The sequence below is a fragment of the Perca fluviatilis genome, chromosome 12 (assembly GCF_010015445.1).
Source record: "Perca fluviatilis chromosome 12, GENO_Pfluv_1.0, whole genome shotgun sequence".
Lineage (NCBI taxonomy): Eukaryota > Metazoa > Chordata > Actinopteri > Perciformes > Percidae > Perca > Perca fluviatilis.
Genome location: NC_053123.1, coordinates 15,745,594 through 15,759,861, shown reverse-complemented (window position 1 = coordinate 15,759,861; position 14,268 = coordinate 15,745,594).

Genomic DNA, 14,268 nt, shown 5'->3' with positions numbered 1-14,268 from the left:
TCATGGAAATTTCAACAGTCATAGCAGATTAACCTTGTGTGTGCTTTCTATGGGCCCCTCTTTGATACATTAACATGCACCTGTTTGGTGAATTATTTCATTTCCATTTTTTTTTTATCACCAGCTTGACCTTCCTCTAGCAAAATATTCACAACTATAATGTTGGAACATTTAGTCATAGTAATTATATAAATAATGAATTCTTGAGGTAAGAAAATTCTCAGTGGACCGTGTGCAGAGAGCTTGTCCTAGCCACCGTTCTAGTAACACACTGTACAAGCTTCATATCCAGTGTTTAGAAAAATCACAGCTGGAAGGTCATATGTAACATGAAATAGGGGAAATAGGTATTTTTGCCTCCCACTGTAATGAAACGTGAAATGTTTGTTGCAGTGGTGTAGTGTGAAAATGTCATAAAGACCTGTTGAAGCTCACAATTTAAAAAGGGAACGTCCACATTAAAATAGAATGACTATATGTTTTATAGATTCATAAAATGGATCATTTAAAAGTCATAGTAACAACTAATAGTTATAAGCAAATACTAGGTAATATTGTCTTCAGTTTCTTCAGCCAGTAAGGTAGTCAGGTCATCTATATAAGGTCAGCTACAGAAAAATCTTGGAGCTGTTCCATGAGTAAATGAGAGGACGATATAGATGGATATTTGATCAATTACCGGATTTGTTCAGAAAAGCAGTACATTCACAAAATAAACTAAATTTGGAGGAACGTTATTGCAATTTTAGATTTTATTTGGTGTGATTTTAAGTTTGTAAAAGAGACAATCTCTTTGTGTTCCCTCCTAATTTGAGGTGAGTAATGATGACAAACTTGTATGTCAACAATGTGCATCAATCTTTATCGCCAAATCATTCTTATAGTAATTAACTAACTTGAGAAGTGTTTCCCATACATATGTTCTACTTGGGCTGCCCTCCCAGGTAGATCAAGACCAGCCCAGGTATATACAATCGGAATTACATTTGTTTTTTTTTTTCCAGTCAACGATAATTTTATAGCACACAGACCAGTGGCCTCAAGCTGATTATTATGAAATTATTTCTACAGGTAACATTTAATATAATACACTGTGGGGAAGGCAAAGACATGTCTCCTTTCTCAGCTGAGGTGGACACATTACCGTTGCCGATGCTGTGTTTTACAATTGCACTTTAGCCTAGCAGCTAGCAGATTCCTTTTGCTTATAGCATAATCCCGACAAAACATTTGAGTAGGACTGGGGGTAAACGATTATTTATTAAACGATTAATCGGGCGATTATTTTATCGATTAGTCGACTAATCTAACGATTTATTGGACGATTAATCTAACGTTTCTTTTTCTGTTGTTGGATTAATAAAAACCATAATGTATCAAATAAGTATAAAAAAAAAATCTTAATATACTTTAATAAACAGTTTTGCACAGCAAAAAATCTTCTGCTTTACACAAAATTAAATAAATACAATTATTTTACTGTTATACAAAATGAAAGGCCAACCTGTTTACTCTTTTACAGTACAAACATAACTCTCTCATAACTCTAAAAAATGAATAAGTTGTAGTGCAAAAAAATACCGTGCAGTGCAGTATAGACATTCCTGAGAGTGTTTAACACAATATAAAATTCCTGTTTTCAGTTTTACAGTCCCAACATAAAGCTACTGCAATCTGTTTGCTACCGTTAGCTAGATCTAGCAGCTGTGCACTTTGGTGGTGCAAGGCTAACCAACGCATCTTAGCTCTCTGTGCAGTTTCTTCGTGCTAGGTTAGTAGCTAACGTTAGCTACTATAGATAGCTGTGTTCTGCAGCCGTACGCTAGCTATGATTCAAGCCAACATTAGATGATAACTAACGTTAGCTAAACACAGCTGTCTAGGCGCCAGTAGCCAGCTAACGTTAACGTTAGCTACTAATCTAGCACCAGCCTAGCACGAACAAACTGCACGGAGAGCTAAGATAGTTAGCTAGCACCACCGAAGTGCGCAGAGCTCAAGCAACACAACACACTACGCAAACATGAAATTAATTTAGCCAACGTTATTACGTTATTGTCTCCTTCACGAGTGACAATGGGGTGCCTCCGTTTCAGATGCTCCCACATTGCTTTGTGCTGGTGTGGTATGCCAACTCCATTTGGCAAAGAGCGCAAATAACGACACCTTTTACGTTTGGGACTAAATTTGAAGTATTCCCATACCTTCGATGGTTTAGGGCGTGCTGTTTTTTAGGACTTTTTATTTTATTGTGGCTTTTTGCAGGGCTTTGTTGGGAATTATGTGAGGAGGTTGCTGTTTCGTACGGAGCCCCCCTGGTACCACTTTGTCAAAAAAAATTAATTATAACTAGCGGAGCCGAAGCCGGAGCCGGAGCACAGCTGTGGATGTTTGGCGGATCGGCCCGTTGGCGTTGTGGCCCGAACGGGAAAAGCAGAGTGGACGTTGCGTGCTGCTGGCCCTCTTCCCCCCTCCCTCAAACAGAAAAGGGTAAAGACTGTAGTCCCTTTCTCTATAGACTGGTTGAAATCAGATTTTCCATTTTTGCCCAAATCGCACTCGCACAACGCCAACGCACCGATCCTCCAAACATCCACAGCTGTCCTCCGGCTCCGGCTCCACTGTCCTGCCCGTCTATCTGTGCTCCGTCCCCAACGTTTCTTTTTTGCTCTCTATCTGCTTCTCTTTCCTCCTTGTGTCTCAGCCATTCATTATCAAAATGTGGAGCGTGTTCCATGTTCCTCCAGCATCTCTCCTGATGAGATCTGCCTCAGGTGCGCTGGGAGGAGTCTTCAGTTCTGTGCTAGGCAAACCAAAACACCACACTATATACAACATAAGAAAACTCTGGCAGATCAGGCCTCAAGATAGTATCTTGAGGCCACGAGATAGTATCTTGAGGCCACGAGATAATATCTTGAGGCCACGAGATAATATCTTGAGGCCACGAGATAGTTATAAATAATTTTTTTGACAAAGTGGGACCAGGGGGGCTCCGTAGTTTCGTTCTCCATTCTGCAATGTTTTGTCTCCCACGTTATATACTGTCTATGGTGGCGAGCTGTGCCGAAGCGTCTACGCAAAAATTTGACGTCAACGAAATTTTGACGTCGACGTCATCGACGCATCGCTACAGGCCTACATTGAGTCTGCTAGACTGCTGTGCTGCGAAGCGTCTGCCCCTTGGATTGTCGGCAAACTTCCTGTTATTTTTTACTTTATTGACAATAGAGCTTTCTGAACTGTCTGTGAACTAGAACAAAGCAGAGTTAAGAAAGCAATGCGACCGTAAAGGCTCAGTCCATAGCGCAGTGGCACGGGTTCGATTCCGACCCGCAGCCCTTTGCTGCATGTCATCCCCCTCTTTCTACCACTTTACTGTCTAAAGATGTCCTATCCAATAAAGGCAAAAAGCCCAAAATATAATCTTCAAAAAAAAACTAAAACCTGAGAAGTGGATTTTGATAAAGCTGTTGATTCCATAAAAATCACAGCAATAAAAGTGCTTCATTGAGGTCTCTGTTTTTTTAAGAGTTAAGTGTATTGATACCTCCGATGCCATCTGCCATCATTTTAATGCTCATATAAACATTTTCATGGGAATCAGTTGGATTGACTTTATTTGGATGGAAACTCATTAAACCAAAGCATTTTACTGGGATGTGACTACATTTCTCTGTTGCGGAGATGTAAGCTTTGAAATACAACTCAATTTTGTATGCACTGTGTCAAACAGTTGTTCTAGCAGCACAACGATACAATGACAATACACTAACTCTGAGTGTCACCATTGACTAACACCACTCAAAGTATCGTTCTGCTAAGAAACAGTCAGACATGTTTTTACAGTAGATACTAATACTGCAGTCCAAAACAGGAAAATAGGGATTTGCCAATCCCACTTTTTCCTCTTCCAATAGAGATAATGGTACTAAACTCAGGGTGCAGTAACTTCCTGAAGTTAATCACGTTGTAACTGGTGTCTGCTAAGAAATAGTTCTTTAATAACCCCCCTTAAAACAAAAACATGTTTTTACACTGACATTCTTATATGGTTTAAACAAACAAGATATAACGTGTTAGGGTTGGTAAGCAGATTTTGTTACCTTTGGACAGGGCCAGACTAGAGAATTCCCCCATTTACAGGGTTTATGTTAAACTAAGCTAACTGGCTGCTGGCTGTAGCTTTATATTTGCCAAACTGACATGAGTCAATCTTCCCATTTAATTCACAGCAAGAAAGCAAATAAGCAGATATCCCAAACCGTTGAACTATTCCTTTAAGGTTTAGGATCAGAGATGTATAGTAGGGGTGGTACGGTTCATGAAAAAACATCCGAACCGTTCGGTCCGCTTGTCTCGGTTCGGAGCGTGTGTGTGAAAAACGGTTCGACGCATGCGCAATGTAGCCTTGTGCCCGTCAGGTGCCCGTATGTGACCTCAGACAGTGTGTTTCCCTTTCGCGCGAAAGAAGAGGAGTGGACAAGTTACCAACAAAACGTACAGCAAAAGACCGTGCAAAACATTTCAGACCGTCTTGACAGTTTTTTCACTCTAATGTCACTGAAGCCGCTGTTGTTTCAATCCTGTCGGCTCTCTGCAGCGGGCAGGGCTGCTCAGTTCCCCCCGCAACTGACACGCGCACACACACAAACACACATGGTGGATGCAGGAAAAATCGGAGATGAGACGTACAGGAGGACCTAAATTGAGGACAGCTACACTCGTTATTGTAAGTGCAATGATAAGTTAAAGTCCAATAAGTACTTTATCAATATCAGTATAAATGTGTGTCCCAGGCCAGGATAGGAAATTAATTAACAATGTAAACTGTTTTTATGTTTAACGTATTCTGACTTATTCAAAAGACGGAGCTTTAAGAGTTCCTCTCTTTTTCTTTTAAAGGATACAATTTTTGTAAGAGCTACACTGAAGTTGGCAGTTTGATAAATACAAGTTATTTCAATTGATATTCTATAATATTTCAATCTTCATGTGCTAAAAAGGTAAATACGTTCCTGTAGATGGCAATACACATTCACCTTTTTTTGCCAAATAAATGAAAAGCTTTTTGAAATCATCAATGTCTTCCCTCTTGCTGTATCAAAATCTCATCTAGCTTTCCTCAGAGATGGTCCCAATAATGTGCTTAAAGTCAATTCAAATTCAATTTGTGCATGATTACATGATATAACTATATAATTATTTAATACTGTATCATACATTGTGGATAATTAAGCTATATATCATATACTGAAGTATATTTCTGGAGTGTTAAAGATTAAAAGAAAAAATAACAGGAACCGTACAGAACTGAAAACCGTGACCCTAAAACCGTGATACGAACCGAACCGTGGGTTTTGTGAACCGTGCCACCCCTAATGTATAGTAACAAAGTAGAACTACTTCACTACTGCACTTACATAAGTACTAAAAGGCTGTATCTGTACTCTACTGGAGTATTATTTTTTTTCTCCTACTTCCACTTTTACTTCAGTACATATTTTCGATGAGTTTAATACTTTTACTCCGATACATTTTTTTATGTGCTGCATTGTTACAAAGTTACAAATCATTCCAAACCCACATTATCACTGCCAGAGCGGTAGATGGCTCGGTCACCAGGTTTGATCAAGCGATCAAGTTGTCTTATAAGAAGGGCTGGGCAATATATCGATATCGTGATATGAGACTAGATATCGTATATATGACATAAGTGTTGTCTTTTACTGCATTACAGTAAAGTGATGTACTTTCTGAACTTACCAGAGTGTTCTAGCTGTTCTGTTATTTGCCTTTTCCCCACTTAGACATTATGTGCACATTACTGATGATTATTTATCTAAAATCTAAGTGTGAAGATATTTTGTTAAAGAACCAATTGTCAACCCTAGAATATCGCCGCAATATCGATATCGAGGTATTTGATCAAGAATATCGTGATATCTGATTTTCTCCCTGTCGCCCAGCCCTAGCGCATGCTCAATTTCTGCCTTTCACTCTGCTGCCTGCCCACACCGAGAACACCCGAGCCACAGTTTGCCTCGAGATGGAAGAACCAGAAACACCACCTTCAATACCTTCAAGGAGACCACCCCTGGCCCTACTTAGAGTCCATGTTTTCATTTGTCGGCGTGAAAGACAATAATTGTACTTTTACTTTCAGTACTTGAGTAGTAAATGTTAAAATAAACTGCTTGCAATATTTAAGTACAAACATTTTTGAATACTTTAGTACTTCCACTTAAGTGTGGTGCTTAAAGAGCACTTCAACTTCTACTCAAGTCACTTTTTTGATAGAGTACTTGTACTTTTACTCAAGTCTGGGTCTCTAGTACTCTATACATGTCTGTTTAGGATGGAGTTTCATTTAAACTTGAACTGAATGATTAAATGCTTCTCTATGGAGGAAGTTATACCACCATCAGTCCTAAGATACCTTTTAAAACCCTACTGGATAAACTTAAAAATGCATGGCTGCCAATATTAAATAAGACTGAGATTGAGACTGACTTTGTGATAAACAATAAAAACATATTTTCTAACAAAGCAAACCTGCAATCAAAATCAATTTTCAGTATTTTCAAATTCAGATCCAAACCCTTACATTCTCTTTTAATTAAGTGCTAATTTTACCTCCATGTAATCAAAACTACCCAGAGCAACCATGATCATGCAGTAAATATTTCTTTTATAACAAGGTGCCATGTTTTTCCTTAAATACAACCGCTGTGCTCAATGAGCTTTCAATATGGTTTAATATGCGGTTCACCCATTTCTCTCTTGCTAAGTAACAAGTAGTACCTCTTTCCATGATGTGGTTTGTCCTCTAAAGCAAAGTTGCTGACATTGTTGAGGGATGAGTGAACACATAACAGAGCAGTGCTTGTGATAGTGCTTCACATTGGACTCTTTTCACCCCACTTTAAAAAATTAGTAATGGTATCCCTAGGTGTGGCGCACAATATACAACAGTGTGATTACAATATCCATATGCACTGTGGGAACCATGGTATGTAGGGGAAGATAGGAATCCTCCATACAAATATGAAAATCAACAGTGTTCCTCTATTCCATATATAATCAGTCAGCCCACTGCGGGAAGAGATATCAGCCTAGCTTTCCATTTGCTGATAGTGGCATGCAGCGGCATTAAGAAATCACCCTGAATGTGCCGGGGTAGATAACTGAACATGTTGGGTGTCTACAGGAGATATATTTACACAAAACAGGGAGCAGACAGGGTAGATCTAATTGACTAGGTAGCAGTTTGCCGAGGTTGGTACGGCAGGTCTCAGAGTCGAGTGGATGAGGGGCTTACAGAGAGGCCGTCAGAGAGCAAAAGATTAGTGCTGACGTCTCTGCCACATCAATTACAACCCGCTGCTTGGCTGGGGAGAAATCCCCACCACTGTCTCTTCAAGGCCACCAAGCACAAACTGGGTGTGTCAGAGGTCATCCAAGGGAGGAAGCGCAAGGCCTCGGCCCTCCCAGTGGGAGTCACTCCTGTGGGCAGGTGGTTCAGAGTCCCCTGTGGAGGGAGGTGCCACAGAGAGTTTCACAGCAAACACCAGACCTGTCATTCACCAGAGCCACATGGTCCTGCACAGTAGGAGGGGAGTGGTAAGGATGAAGAATATAGCACAGGCTCTGCTATTTTTCATTCAGTTTAATGGTGTTGCATAGACGTGTGACAATGTTCTCATAATATGTTACTTCGCTTTTGCATTCACTTCTGAATCAAAAATCATTATGTTTTAGCTAAAATAATAGTTCAAAGAAATGTTGGACAAGTACTATTTGTTCTCAGTCCAAAATAATGACTAGTGTATGGTTGATAAAAATAGACAGATAATGAAAAGTTCAGTAGCTCAATAAGCAAAATACTATTATTGTGGTGCAGATTATTGAGTTATGTGAAAAACGGATGAAATATACTTAAACCCAAATATCTTAACAATTAATTATTCGGTCATTGTTAGGCCATACAATTGTAGTGATGTGTTTAATCTACACTGCTGTTAAACCCCAAAAAACTCTACTTCAAAACACTGCTGACTGCAAAACATAGCCAAGTCTCAGCAAACACAAACACAATGTCTTGGTGTGCTGGCCACCGGGCCAGATCAGCATGAAGCCATCACACAGAGTTAGCTGGCCTACTCTGTCTGTCTGTTGTTGTTGGACCAGTCAGAACCCCCACCCCAATACATCCAGATCTGCATCACGGTCAGTGGGGGGCTGACACAGGGCATTAGCCAGCGGGGCCTCTGATAGCACCAACACTTTTACCCTCGGCTCAAAACCCCTACCATGAACCTCCACCACAAGGCAGAGAAGCACTACGACTGGGGTGGCCAAAATCTTTACAGACCGCTAAACTCTGTTTCTTAACATCAGCATTATTTCAACTGCAGTGTCAAGATGATAGTTGTCACTATATTGATATTGCATCTACTTTATTTTTTACTGTAATCAGTCCCAGAGTAAAGTGGATGATCTAATTATATTATGTACCAATACTGTACAGTCAGTCAGTCAGTCAAGCATAGAGACAAAGCTTAGTGATAATGCACTAAGCAGAACAATACTTTAGTTGCCTAAACAGCTTTAAAACAGGACTTCAGAGACTCAGAGAATGGGATCATAATCCCATTAACTTTAATTAGATTTATGTGGCGCTCACCTTTCTTCTGTGACAACAAATTAATGATAAGCTAAAGAGAATTAAAACAGTGGTACGTGAAACCCTTTTCTTCCCCTCAAGGCTCTCTACTGGGTCCCAGCCTCACCTAAAAGCTCGTGAGAATTTAGATCAAACCCCTCCTGTGTAGAGCTAAGTGAGACCAGCCATAAATTGCTAATAGACTAAATGAAACGAGGTAGGAGGCTCCTGCTCTGCAGCAATTACCCCTTAGATGTAGTCATTCATATCCCTGCATGTCTCGTTTCATCAGGGCAGCGCCAGCATTTTGTCTTTGTTGCACAGGTCTGGGTTGGTTAGAGGACTGACCATGGTACTGATATGCAGGGTAGCATTTGAAACAACAAAGTGCCGTTTGACCGGCTGGCCGCTCACAAGAATGGCACCTCTTCCTGCCTTTCATGTAGCGTGGGTTTGTATAATCAATTATTAATCAAAGTTGCGTTTTGAAATTCAAACTCAAAGACACGTCCGCCACACTTAAGTATCTCCCTGTGTTTTTTATTTGCTTGGGTGCCTTTTCATGGCTTTATTTATGATGCTCTTACAGTAGGTGTTTCTAATGAGCCACTATTAAGGTACTGTACATCTTCATGCAGTGGTGGGTGAATTTTTTTAAGGGGGGGATTTATACTAGACAAAGGACACATATCATGACCATGAATTACTTTAGAGCTTAAACGAATCAGTACAGCACATCCAATCAGATTATAGGATTTAAAATCAGGGGTTGCTCTGTTTTATTAATGAAGCTATATTTGCGGTATACTATACTATCATTACATTTAGGTGTCTATTTGGTCAGAAATATCCTGCAAATAGAAGTCACTTTAGTTTCTTTTTCAACTCTATACTTGATGTACCATCACTGCAATGTTACTTTCATACTTTCAGTCTGTGAAAAAGTTCTGTTTTATATAACAATTTATCTCCACTTAACAACCGAGTACAAATAAGATGGGATGTCTGCTGCTACAATATACAAATGCAAGAGAGGTGCATATACCGTAGGGATAAATCACACACTTATCACTGATCATATCTGTGATTGAGCATAGTTGTGAGAAAATTAAACAATGCAACAAGATGAAGGACTATGAAATATCATGTAAATCATGATTCATCAATCCTGTTTACCCTGAGCTAGCACAGGATAAGGACAATATAGGATATATAAACCTTTACACTTGTTGTATCACTTACTTTTCAATGGAATATCTCTGAGTAAAGACCTATGAATATTTATTCATTGTGCCACTTGCAACTCAATTCAACCATTTGATAAAAAATTCATCCATTCTTTGGGAAACTCCAACTCTTCTCTCCACCTTTTACTGTTCAACAAATTGAAGTGTGCACTTGGAGGGAGGCCAGCGGTAAACACAGAGAATCTATTTATCCATCCCATTCCAGGGCCGAGAGGAGAGCTGAGCCCTTCAAAGGCAGAGGCAACAATGTGAGTGACATCAGGTCATCCTGCCTCCTCACAGTCACCTGGCTGATAGAATTGTTCTGGGGGGGAGATAGGAGGGACCTGTGAAGCACAGCTTTTTTGTCATTGCCATATCTTGTGATTGATGGCTCCATGGCCGCAGTGAATCTGCCCTTTTTAAATAATTTATGTTGCCCATCGCTATGGACAAGTAGCTTATAACTGGGTTGTTATTTTTCCATTGACTTGAGAGATCAATACTTTAAAGACATGACATAGCCCCTAATGACCTACTTAAATGGTTCTCTGGAGTGCAAAACAACTGCAGTGTTTACTCAAAGAGTGAAAACTGTTACACTATTATTATTACACTGCATTGTAAAGTTCTACATTGTAAACAAAAAAAGGTGCAGGCCAGAGTTTGGGTCAATTCCCTTTAAATTCAGCTTGTTAATAGAAACTGCAATCCAGATCAAAACAATGGATCCTCCATTGTCACATTCTCAATCATTTTATACAAAACATTATGATAGAGTATTTCGTATTAAACTGTGATAGGAATTCACATCTTGATAGGACAAAAAGGTAGGATTAATCGCGAGGCTACTCTGGAAGAGTAGATTAAACTGTAAAGGTCTACCTAATAAACTGATAACTCAGTTTATAATCCAAGAAATAAGCAGTGTAATTCCATAAAATAGTCCAGTAGAGTTGTGTTGTAAATCAAAAGGCCTTTGTTCATTCTCCCTCTAACAAAGTGACAAATTAGTTGAACAATAGTGTTTGAATTCTTATTAAAGTTGATTAATTCATATCATTAGTTGATCGCACAACAGCTCATAAAATATACTAAATTAATTTCTTTACCGTGATTAATACATGAAACACTTGAATTAACATCAATAAATCAATTTGTGAATCAATTACATTATCATGTTTAAATACAGAGCTAATAGTGTACATTAACTAGCGGTGTAGAAGTGATCATATATCATTTGGCATTCCAAAGAGGAAGAGCAGAGGAGCATCCTTAAATGATCAATGATAAAAGAGATCCAACTCTGACCTTAATCGGTCCCAATACATTTTGCATGACGTTGTTACTGTGAAACCAGGGTAAGTTGTCATGCTTCCTTTAATCTTAGATTTATTATATCGGACTGATAACACTGTTCCTATCAAATAATTTATAATTAGCTGCTGAAAAATGGCAGTGATGTGAAAATGACTCATGTCAAATGCAAATACTGCAAGTATGGCAGGATTTCATTTAAAATAATTACTGAATTTTGATAGTAAACTTGGATTCAAGCCCATTTCCTAATTAACACATAACCAGTTTTCCTATATACCGGTATTCCATTATACTGTAAGTTGAACTTGTTTTTTTCATATATGTTAAAGTATACTGTACGTGAAGTGGAGACACTTCAGACAAGACGCTTCATCCAATTTAGCACTTGGAAACTTCCTTGTATAAGTGACTGCCTGCTGCAGTATGAACAAGCCAGCTATGATACGCATGTCAGGGCTTCTTCGTGGTTACACTGCAGAGAGCTACAGACATCGCTGCTCCCTTACAGGGCTGCTGCAGATGTGAGGGGTCCTCTCAACCAGGTGTTGTGTGGATCAGTCAACAGAGTTAACGTGACACACTTTGTAGAGAATTACACCTCTACCACAGCGAGCTTTGGGCCTATATGGTCTCGCTAATAAACCTGGACCTTGTAATGGCTGTCTGATCACTCAAACATAGGAGCTGCAGCAACGGGAGGACAAGGAAATGTCATCCAACACGGATAGAAAATGTACCTCCACCTCTGTTTAAGGTTCATGTGGGCTGAGTTTGATTGCTCTCTGTGTTTGTGCCAGGAATTGGCTTGTTACATGTTATACAGTACGGGCACAAGAGTATTTTTAGCCACTCAGCCTGCTTAGGAACCTGGCACTTCAATATACATTGAGTTGATGACTAAAGCTATACATTAAGGAGCAGCCGTGCATCTGAGCTGAGCGGAGGAATACTGTAGTAGATGGAGTTGTATAGAACTAATAATAATAATAATAATAATAATAATAATAATAATAATAATAATAATAATAATGCAAAAACAATAGCTTGCAAGAACATTAAAAGTCCATTGCTGTAATGCAAAAAATACAGACAAGAATGGACAATAAGTTTAACCTAAAGGATATGGCTGGCGATATTCCATATTTTTGTTAGTCAACAAATCTCATGAAAGACTAAAACCAATAGTGTGTTAGTCCATCTTTCAATACGTTCCAACTTTCAGATCTGTGACACACACAAAACCTATTGAATACGTGAATCTTCAAACATTTATTACAAAATATATACTTTAATTAAGTTAATCGAAAAATGTATGAAAAAGGCTATATAATTTCCTAAACCAGATAGGCACTGTAGTTTTTAGCAAATGTTACTCAAACAGGAATAAATTGTGCAATTGATGGGGACCGTTTTCCACTTTTTCCCCATGGATTGGGTGCGCTACTTAAAATGTTCACCACCAGGATGGTGTATGTGGGATCAACTCAAAATAAACTGCCATGTTAGTTTTAAAGATTGAACATGTCAGCCAGTGCAATGATGTGGCTTATTTATGTGTTTCTAATAGTTTTTTGACAACAATGGAATGGGCATATACTATTTTAGGCTTTGGCTAATCAGGCAATACTTGTTATTAGGATCAATATAGTGTTGGTTTTAGCCTTTTCATAAGATTTGTTGACAATATGAAAAATATTGAGTATCACCAGATTTAACCTTTAGATGTCCTCATGGTTAGTACATATATTTTGTGGCATGATATAATGTACTTGTCACCAATATATGACAGACACACAATGATGACATATGATCAATAGTGTAGCAGTCTATTATTTGCATATTACTAGAATAAGTTCCATGTGTGGATTCATTTCAATTGTAGGCATTGATGTGTCTAAATGGTCCTTTTAGTAAGGTGGACTCTTATAATCATCTAATAATACGAATCTTAAAATGTCCAGGGCCAATTCAAATGCCACCTAACAAAAGGACTGTCTTTGCTCCAGATGTAACAGCCAGTGGCCTCTTCTATTTTCTTCAATGGCTGCTCCCATTGACTCAACTAATGTATCTTTTGATATAATAAAATACATATTTATAAATGCATAACGTAATCAAAATGCTTACCAACTTGAAACAATCCATTATATAGAGAGGATCAAATTAATTCCTTCTCTTGCACCAAGAATTGCTTGATGCCTCAAGATAATTTGCCATGTAATTCTTTTCATCTACACAGATGCACTGACATACAGTACATGCTTCTTCTTTTTTTTGTCCCTGATAACAACCGTTAATTCATCAAGAGTAAATAAAATGTTTAGTTGGGATGGGACATTAATTATCACATTCATCTGCTTGCTGCTTCCAAACTGGGCTATAATGAAATGTGTTGTAATAGAGATTGCTCTTGTGGAGGCAAGCCGTTTATGAATCGCTAGAGGTGCAGCAGCTGCATTCCCCCTTGAGAGATAGAAATTTATGCTGTATACCCTGCTGATTGTTGAGAAGGTAAAGAACCAATAGCAGCATGTTCAGAGGTTTAATTTAAAGTGTGTTTCTCACTAGGCTGCTCACAACACTTAATTAAACTCTGCTGTTTTGGCAATGACAAATGCTGTGGTGCAGGAGGAAGCTGGGCTGCTGTGACTGAGAGGCTTTTGTAATTTCTTTCATGTGCAGCGATGGCCAGATCCAGGTCAGAAACTGTAGAATTAAAGAACTAAACAAGATTTAGACATGGGGAATGGGAGGGCAAGGGGGGTGTGCGGTTACAGTCATTTCTTTCTTAGGAAAAAAAATCTATTTTTCTCTCTCTTTTTTGTGTCCTCTTTCTCATTTTTGGAAAGTTTTGTCATAGATTTATGAGGGTTGAGCTTCTGTGCCTGGTTTTCTGCACTTTCACACTGATGTTTCCTAAGGCGTGTGTGCTTGATGGAGACTTCAAAATTTTACTGAAAAGTATGATGAATAAAATGAATAGTATGAATAGTAGGTTCCTGCACAGCATATTGTTCCAATTATTTGATAACGGCCTGATCTTTCTATTAAGCCTCT